This window comes from Mesoplodon densirostris, chromosome 11 (assembly GCF_025265405.1).
Source record: "Mesoplodon densirostris isolate mMesDen1 chromosome 11, mMesDen1 primary haplotype, whole genome shotgun sequence".
NCBI classification, from domain to species: Eukaryota; Metazoa; Chordata; class Mammalia; order Artiodactyla; family Ziphiidae; genus Mesoplodon; species Mesoplodon densirostris.
In genome coordinates, this window is record NC_082671.1 from 11,498,508 (window position 1) to 11,508,527 (window position 10,020).

Consider the following 10,020-nt stretch of genomic DNA (forward strand, 5'->3'; position numbering starts at 1 on the left):
TAATTTATGTTTAAGACTTTCTTCCCCTAAGTAGAGTTTTAGAGTATATTGAATATTTTGGGTGACATTGTAAAAAGGTGAAATAGTATAAACAATGATTTTATCTTTCATTTGTTTCACATTTATTTATATATTATGAAAGGATTCAGTCTTCTCTAAAATTGTGTACCCGAAAAGGATAACAAACAAAGACATTAGCAGACAATATAAAAAAAGAAAAACATGTGCAGATGGTCAATAAATAGGACTTTCATTCTTTCTAACTTTTCTGCAGTTTTGACATTGTTGACTACCCAGTTCTTAGAAGACTCTTCTGTCTTGAATTCTGTAACACCTTTCTTGTGTTTCTCTCTGTTTAGCTTCTTTTATTGTTTTCTTTCTCTTCTATTCCTAAACTTCATACCAGCCTGCTACCCTCCCTCTTCCATCATGTAGTCTGAGTCTTCCACATCCAGTGTTTCACTAGTCCTAGTTTGGATGTTGGTATGAGTGAAAGCAGTGCTAAAGGATTCTCCTGTGTCAGTTTGAATTTGTTGGGTATCAGATGAGATCAAAACAAAGGTGAAGATCCCTGACTGAGTAAAGCAGGTGCAGGGAGCATGTATGAAAAAGACAGTCCAAGCTGTTTCCTCCTACCCTGTTCTCCTCATTGGAGTGCTACACTTTGATTTCAGCCAGATGTGGTCTTGTACTTATCTGGATATCTAAGAGCAATCTGTTTCTGTCTCAAACAGACTTGTCACATGGTACCTTTTATTAGAGATATCTGTGCCTACTCGAAGGCTCTTTAGGACAGAAACAATATCTCAGATATCATTAAGCATCCCCACAGTGTCTCTCCAGCTTGTGCACCAGGAGATGCTCCATAATCATTTGTCGACTGAATGAACCAATGAACAAGCACTCTGCATCCACATGGGTATATGGGCATTGCTTCTCAGCACATCTAAAGCTAAACACATCCTCCTTCTCCTCTGCAAAACGGGCCCAGTTTCACAACCCTTCTACTTCTGTCAAAGGCAACATCAGGGCTTCCCTGGTGGCGCAGTGGTTGGGAGTACACCTGCCGATGCAGGGGACGCGGGTTCGTGCCCCGGTCCGGGAGGATCCCACATGCCGCGGAGCAGCTGGGCCCGAGAGCCATGGCCGCTGAGCCTGCGCGTCCGGAGCCTGTGCTCCGCAATGGGAGAGGCCACAACAGTGAGAGGCCCGCGTACCGCAAAAAAAAAAAAAAAGGCAACATCAGTATCCCAGCTGCCTACCTTGAAATCTCATTCTTATCTCCCAGTCTTCCCCTCCCTTATTTCTCTGATGTACCTTTGCCAAGGTGTATCCTTCCCCTTAAATGTCTCTCTAGTGCACTCTGATCCATTCCACTGCTACCCTAACCCATGTAGGCTTTTACCTCCTAACGCTTCCAACAACCTTCAAACTGGTTTTCCCGATTCCAGGTTCTTTCCGCTCAAATTCATGTGATACTCCAATCCTTGATTCATTGACATAAATCATGGATTTCCTCATATTACAATTTAATGGAACATCACCTTACCTAAAACTTGACTCTGAACTTGAATACACACCCCAGAGAGGGTTCCTGCAATGTTTGTTATATTTTCACAATATAAATTGTTAAATGGATTTATGGATTATGATGGGTGATGTTGAGAAGGGCTAAGATGAACTTAATCCTGTGGGGTTTTTTTCATTTTATTTATTTATTTTGGTTGCCCCAGGTCTTAGTTGTGGCATGCGGACTTCTTAGTTGCAGCATGCACGTGGGACCTAGCTCCCTGACCAGGGATCGAACCCGGGCCCCCTGCATTGGGAGTGCAGAGTCTTACCCCCGGACCACCAGGGAAGTCCCAATCCTATGGTTTTAATGGAAAAAACAATAAAGTACTTTATGGACTTTGCAAAAAGGGCCGAATCTGGAAGAACAAGTCCAAGGGGGGAGGAGCCTTAGGAGGGGATGAAGATGGAAAGCAGAGGGCAAGCAGCTGGTAGAGGCAGGGTTGGGCCATCCCTAGGGGAATATCCTCCATGAAGCTGCAGGTATCCTGGTTTTGAGTGACCTGGAGGGAAGAATCAGACCACCACATACCAACAAAACAAACTGTTTGCAGGACCTTCGATGGTGAGAAACAGGAGCAGAGAGGAAAGGTAGTTGAAATTGATGTCTCACCTCCACGGGCTCTTAAACCTGTGCAGTTGGCATAAAAAGAAACTACACGCCCAGCTCTAGGTCAGCACTATTTTGTAGCTGAATCATCAATCTATGGAGCTGACAATGAGCTTCCTGACCTCTGAAACCTTCCCTCCCCAGAGAGGCCTCCTTTTAAAGGCATGTTATCCAAAGAAGAGAAGACTTCAGAGTGACCTGGGGGTCCATGTCCCTCCTCTGCAATGTGACCAGTTCTGTAAGCTCTGTCTTGAAGTTGCTAATCCACATTTGCCGCTCAGAACAGGAGAGGGGGACACCGGTGTGCAGGAGCTGCTAAGTGAGATTTTTCCTCTGTGTACCACCATCAGATTGGACCTTGTCCCCATACCACTGCCTTACACATGGAAAGCTGTTGGGTTTCTGCCCTCACCAGGAATGACCAGTCTTGGCTCAGGGCAATAACCTGCCTCCAGAAGCTCAACTTAGTTCACAACATCTTTTCCACACAAGGATATGGCCTTTCCACATCACAATGGCTGCTTCGTCTCTCCTTCCTCATCCCCTCCCATATACACTACACACCTGCAGACACTCGGATATTCATTCACTCAACAAAATAGTTATTGAGTGCCTACTATTTGCTTGGTATATTTCTAGGCACTGAGCATAGAGTAGTGAACAAAAACAGTCAAATGTCTTGACCATCATGGACTTTGATTCTAGTGATGACAGGGAGCACAGACATAAAGAAATAAACGTCTGGTTTGCAAGATGGTGTGTATTTGTTTGCGATTGCCGCTGTAACAAGTTATTGCAAACTTAGTGGCTTAAAATAACACAAACTAATTTTCTTACAGGCAGAAGTCTGATGTGGGTCTCACTGAGCTAACATAAAGTAGTTGACAGGGCTATGATCCTATCTGGAGGATCTCAGGGAGAATCTGTTTTCTTGCCTTTTCCACCTTCTAGAGGCTGCTGCTTTCCTCAGCTTATGACCCTCTTCCACCCTCTTCAAAGCCTGCAATGATGGATTGAGTCCTTCCCCACTGTGCCACTCTGAACTTCTGCATTTTTTCCACTTCCAGGGCCCTTTGATTACATTGGGGCCACCTGGACAATCCAAGATTATCTCCCTATTTTAAGGTCAGCTGATTAGTGACCTTTATTCCATCTGTAACCTAATTCCCCTTTGCCATGTAACATAACATGTTCACAGATTCTAGGATTGGGGTGTGTGCATCTTTGGGGTCATTATTCTGCTTACCATTGGTGACAAGTGCCACGAAGAAAAACAAAACAGGGAGGGAGAGAGAGTATGGGGAGGGGGTGGTTTGCAAGACCTTGATGACAAGGTGACACTTGAGTGAAGACCTGAAGTTGGTGGGGGAGAGAGCCAAGAGGGTATCTGAGGACAGAGCATGCCAGGTGAAGGGGACAGAAAGGACAAAGACTCTGAGGCAGATGCATGCCCGATGTGTTTAAGGAACAGTGAGAGTGGAGTAGGGGAGGGGACGTGTAGTGAGGGAATGAGTTCAGAGGAATGTCGGCTGGAACATGTAGGGCTTTATGGACAGTTGTGAGGACTTTGACTTTTCCTCTGAGATGGGAAACCTTTGGAAAGTTTTGAGCAGAGCAGTGATCCGATCAGACTTATGTTTTAAAAAGATGCCCTTGCTGCTATGTTGAGAATTCACAGTTGAGGGAATGTGAGTAGTGGCAAGCGAACTAGTTAGGAGGTTGGTTAGCAGACTAGATAGGAGGCAAGTGTACTAGTTAGGAGGCAAGCAGACTAGTTAGGAGGCTATTACAGTAATCCAGGTGAGAGCTGTTGGTGGCTGGGAGTGGAGAAAAGTAGTCAGATTCCAGATATAGGATGAAGGTGGGCCAACAGGACTTGTTGACGGATTGGATGTGGGAGGGGGGAGAGAGAGAAGCGTTTGAGCCTGAGTCATTTAGAAGGGTGATGCTATTACCCCCCACGGAGAGGACTGGGAGATGCGAGTCATGGGGAAGTGGAATCAGGAGTTCAGGTTTGGAGTCAAGTTTGAGCTACCTGATGTATCCAGGAGGACAGATGATGAGACAGTTGAATAGATGAGTCTGCAGTTCAAGGAGGAGGTAGGGGGAGCTATGAACTTGAGGATTCTTAGCAAACAGATGACATTTCAAGCCATGAGATCACATCCATGGGACCACTATGGGAATAAGTGCAACTAGAGAATAGAGAGACTAGGTTCGGGCCCCAGCTGGTCCTCCACCGTTGAGTGAGGAGCCAGTGGAGATGAAGGGGGCTAACTGGGAAGACCGAGAAGGAGTAGCCGGCAAGGCAGGAGACAAATCAGGCGTCTCTGGTATCTTGGAAGCCAAGTGAAAAGGATTTTTCACGGCGGACAGAGCCAAATGCTGCTGACGGGTCAAGTCAAATGACGGATGAGAATCGGCCATTGGGTTTAGCAGCAGTGAGGTCACTCCTGACCTGCCAAGTGGGAGAACAGAGGTGAAAGTGGTTTTTTTTTTTTTTTTTTTTTTTTGCGGTATGCGGGCCTCTCACTGTTGTGGCCTCTCCCGTTGCGGAGCACAGGCTCCGGACGCGCAGGCTCAGCGGCCATGGCTCACGGGCCCAGCCGCTCCGCGGCATGTGGGATCTTCCCAGACCGGGGCATGAACCCGTGTCCCCAGCATCGGCAGGCGGACTCTCAACCACTGCGCCACCAGGGAAGCCCCATTGCTCTTTTCTGAACTAAGCTCTGGAGGGGTGTGTCTGCTTGGTAGAGGGCACGTGTCTGTGCCCTGGGTGCAAGGGAGAGTGGGAGAGTGAATTTCTGGTTTCTACTGGAGAAGGACTTGTACGGGGAGAACTTTGCACGTCATTGGAAAATTGTTCAAAAGATTTGGGGCTATGACCAAGCATGAGAAATTGTCCAGGACAGCAGTTAATGTTTTATTTTATCTGTTTATTTCAAACACTTAGACATTAACTTCTACTTAAATTCATATGCTTCCATTTGAAAGTGTGGCTGGAAGCTGCTGTGTATTATACTTACTATTTCATTGTGGCAATGGTATCTGCATTGCCAAGGAATTTTTTAACTACCTCCATTTCTAGCAAGTTGTTTTCTAAAAAATTGTGTCCTCGTTTAAAATAATACTCGTATGAAAGGAATACGAAACAACCAGGAAATCAGGAAATGAGTCAAAGCTGCCTTTCCTTTATTAGCTACCCCATAGTATGAAGTGACCTTGAAACTCTAGCCTCTGTGGTTTATAAAATAACATTTGAGCTTCCTGCTTGCTGTTGACTTCAGGTTAAACCCATTCCTTTCATATTTTATTTACATCTCAGAGTATCTTTGATCTCTTCATTGTAATTCTCAGTCTGAGACATCAGGTTTTTTCAGGTACTGGACATAAAAATCTTTCATCCTAAAAATCCAAGGATGGTAGTAGACAAGGGTTTCTGACCACTGTTCCAGGGCCCAAGGGGCAAGTTTGGTAGAGAAGTGCTTTACTGCCATGCTGAGCTGCTTCTGGCCACTGCCATGGGAGTGGCTGCAACCTGCCTTGTTAAATGACCACACTCCAAGGTCAGTGTCTCCATTTTTTTCCCGAGATTCAGAAATTCCCTGTTCATATAGTTAGCAAATAAATAGGCTCTGGGGATTTATTCGTGCCAAGCACGCTCACAGGAGACTAATTTACAAACCATTCTCATATTCATTGAACAAAAATTTGCTGAATGCCTGCTTTGTGCAAGGTACCGGGAATGGAGTGCTTATAGTCTGCTAGGAAATCAGACAATAGTGAAGTTCATTCTGGACTAGGTGGTAGTGATGGAAAGGGAGGGGAACGGGAGGAACTCAAGATAAATTTAGGCAGCTGAGCCTACAGGACTTGCTGATGTGGAGGCTGGAGGAAAGGAAGAGGTGAGACGAAGAGATGCAGAGAGAAACAAGCGCAGGGGAGAAATCCAGATGCTCGTGTCTTAATGTTCATTGGAAGACAAGGCCAAGTTGAGACTCAAAGCTATCCACAGAAGAGATACCCTTTGGGGTGTGTAACTACACAGGACACAATAATTTGGCTTAAGCTAACTGAAAAATTTAAGGGCATATTACTTATATTTCCATCTCCCTTTGCCACACTAGGGAAAACACAGTGACAATACACTATGGTGGTAAGAGTGTGGGATCTCAAGCCAGTCTGCTTGGGTGCAAGTCTTTGTTTCTACAGTAACCATTACCTTCTGAACATGACCTTGTTTCCCTATCCTCCCACGTAGTTGCCCCTCTTCTGGTGTTTTCTAGCTTTGTAAAGTTTCCACCAAGTCTCTACTTGCTCAAGCCAGAAACCTAGAAAACACAGACACATCCCTGACCTTCATCCTCCGTGTTAAATCAGTCATGAGAATTTATCTACCTCTACACACCCTTGAACTTTGTCCAGTTCTCCCCAACCCCACTGCCCCTATCTGGTCCAAAATGCCATCATCGGACTTCCCTGGTGGCGCAGTGGTTAAGAATCTGCCTGCCAAGGCAGGCTCGCTCTAGAGCCCGTGAGCCACAACTACTGAGCCCTCGTGCCACAACTACTGAAGCCCGCGCGCCTAGAGCCTGTGCTCCGCAACTAGAGAAGCCACCACAATGAGAAGCCCGCGCACTGCAATGAACAATAGTCCCCGCTCACTGCAACTAAAGAAAGCCCACTTGCAGCAACAGAGACCCAAAGTAGCCAAAAATAAATATAATTAATTAATTAATTTTAAAAAACGCCATCATCTTTTGCTTAAACAACTGCTAACTGATCTTCCTGCATCCCTCTCCCTGACCGAATCCATTCTTCACTGTAACCAAGTGTCCTTTTCAAATGCATCTCTGATGAAATCTCTTCAAGTTTCCCATTGACCTTGGAATAAAGTCCCAAATCCCCAGGTCATTTACATGACCTATAAGGTCCTAAATATCCAGGTCCCTAACTATATGTCCAGCTTCATCATAAATCACCATTTTATAATCTTTAAAAGCTTCATTTGATTTTCCCCACTGCAAGGCTTAACTGGGAATGTTCTTTCCGTCTGTAAATCGCTCCCTACTCCCTACACAGCCAGTAAGTGGTGCTCATATTCCAGGTCTCGGTTTAAAAGTTCCTTCCATGGGGAAAATGTCCCCGATGTGCAGAGAAAGGCCAGGTCACCCCATCATACATTGCTCTAGCATCTTGCTTTTTTCCTTTTTACCATGCATCTCACTTGTGATTACTTTTTTGTGTCCCACTTGATTGTGAGGATTTATTTATTTATTGTTATTTAAAACATAGGCTGCCCCCCCACCGCAACTGGAGCATAAATTCCATGCTTACTTCTTGTTCCTAATGTGTAGTCCATGGCCTGCCATAGTGTTTGAGAATGTTTGTTGAATAAAAAAAGAAACATACAGATTTTCTGTATTTTAAAAAACTTTCCAAACTAAAGACAAAAAAAAAAAAAAAAAAGAAAGAAATCAACAAGTAACCAGAGCTAGTTATCTTCTTTTCCCTAGTCACAAATCGGTTCAATAATGAAGTATTTTGTACATCATTTCTCTTTTTCTAGATTCCTTGGAGCCTGTCCTCTTCTCTCTCTGCCCTCATTATTACATCATCTACCTCCTTTCTCCCCTTGGACATACCTACTCATAATAGATTAGAATTCATAAATTATGGGGAATTCCCTGGCAGTCCAGTGGTTAGGACTCCATGTTTCCACTGCAGGGGGCACAGGTTCGATCCTGGTTGGGGAACTAAGAGGCTGTGCGGGGCAGCCAAAGGGAATAAAAAAGAATTCATAAGTTAAAGATAATTTTTGGATGGATTAAATTTTGCATTGCTTCCTTCATGATGAGTATTGAGCACTTTGTTAGAGGGAGCTTTCTCCAAAACCGACTACAGGGTACACAGCTTCTGGGAGGATCTTGAGCAGAAACTGATTAAGAATTGGTTCTTATCTGAATCAGTTCCACAGAACCCTTGTCCATAATTTTGGGCTCATGTTACTTTTGGTCCAGGAGCCACCTCTATCCTCACATGCTCTCACCCCACAGCAGCCTGTGTCACTGGCTTGTTGAAGGCTTCCCTGTGGTCCTCACGCCCTTCCCTCAACCACTAGGGCCGGGAGCCACGGTGCCTGAGAGACCACCACACTTTCAGAGGCCCACATTAAGGTTTAATTTCTTTTTTTAAAATTTATTATTTATTTTTGGCTGCATTGGGTCTTTGTTGCAGTGCACGGGCTTCTCATTGTGGTGGCCTCTCCTGTTGTGGAGCACGTGCTCTAGGCGCGCAGGCTTCAGCGGTTGTGGCTTGCAGGCTTAGCTGCTCCACGGCATGTGGGATCCTTCCGGACCAGGGCTCAAACCCGTGTCCCCTGCATTGGCAGGGGATCTCCCAACCACTGCGCCACCAGGGAAGCCCCAAGGTTTAATTTCTTTTAAAAAATCAAAAGAAAAAGATAAACTTTTAAGTCCAAGAAAATATTTTAATATATATTAATATATTTATCTTTATATTAAGGCAGTCATAAACTATAATTTTTACTAGATATTTTTGTGCGTTTGGAGGAAGGGGCACATGAAGGCCTATGAAAACCTTTCGCAGGGAGAGGGATAAACCAAGACTTTGGGATTAATGGATACACACTACTATATATAAGATAGACAAACAAGGACCTACTGTATAGCACAGGGAACTATATTCAGTATCTTGTAATAACCTATAATGGAAAAGAATCTGAAAAGGAATATGATATGTATAAATGAATCACTTTGTTGTACACCTGAAACTAATACAACATTGTAAATCAACTGTACTTCAATAAAAAAATTGAAATTAAAAAAAAAAAACCTTGGGGGCCTCCCTGGTGGCGCAGTGGTTGAGAGTCCGCCTGCTGATGCAGGGGACGCGGGTTTGTGCCCCGGTCTGGGAGGATCCCACATGCCGCGGAGCGGCTGGGCCCGTGAGCCATGGCCGCTGAGCCTGCGCGTCCGGAGCCTGTGCTCCGCAACGGGAGAGGCCACAACAGTGAGAGGCCCGTGTACCGCAAAAACAAAACAAACAAACAAAAAAAACCAAACCTTGCAGAGGGAGATGGGGTCAGTCACTTTGACCCCTCCTTCTGGGGCCCGTGTATTGTTTCAGGCCTGCTTTGCCCCTTATTTTGAGTGTTCATTTGGATTTCCTCTTTAACCTTTCTCATTGTTCTGCAAGTACAGGATATGACATGGTTCAGTTACTAGAATGGACCTCTATTATTTCCACGACCAGAACGTAAATATCCAAACTACTCCAGACTTGGTAGGAATAGTCAAAAGCAGACAGTCCTCTCGGCTGGAATCCGCCTGTGCTTACCCTGCTGGTCTGACGCGAATCCTGTCATCGAGGTGGGCACTGGTACCAGAGGAAGTTTGAAAAAGAGCCCATGTCCGATTATCCAAGAACACACAGAAGAACTTTTTCCTGGCTAAAATGAGCAGAGTTTGCTATTATAATAGCAGTTTGGTGGTTTAAATCAGTTTCCCTTTAGAGCAGCCCCAGAGCCCCAGAAATCTTAGGCCTAATTTTTTTTCGTTCCTGTAACTCATTTGACCAAAACTTAGGTAACTTTAGACCCGGTATTATACACAGTTTTATAGTCCTCCCAATTGTTTCCATCTGGGTCCCCTTTTCCAGGCCTCTTCACTCTGCTTCCCTCAGTTTTACGATTGAGTCTTTCACCTTTTCCCAGCACTTTTCATTCCCATTCCACTCTCCTACATGAAATCAGAGTGTGAGCCTAAGGGAAGCAAAGTAAGTCCTTCTCTTTGTTTTTTTTTTTTTTTTTTTTTTTAACG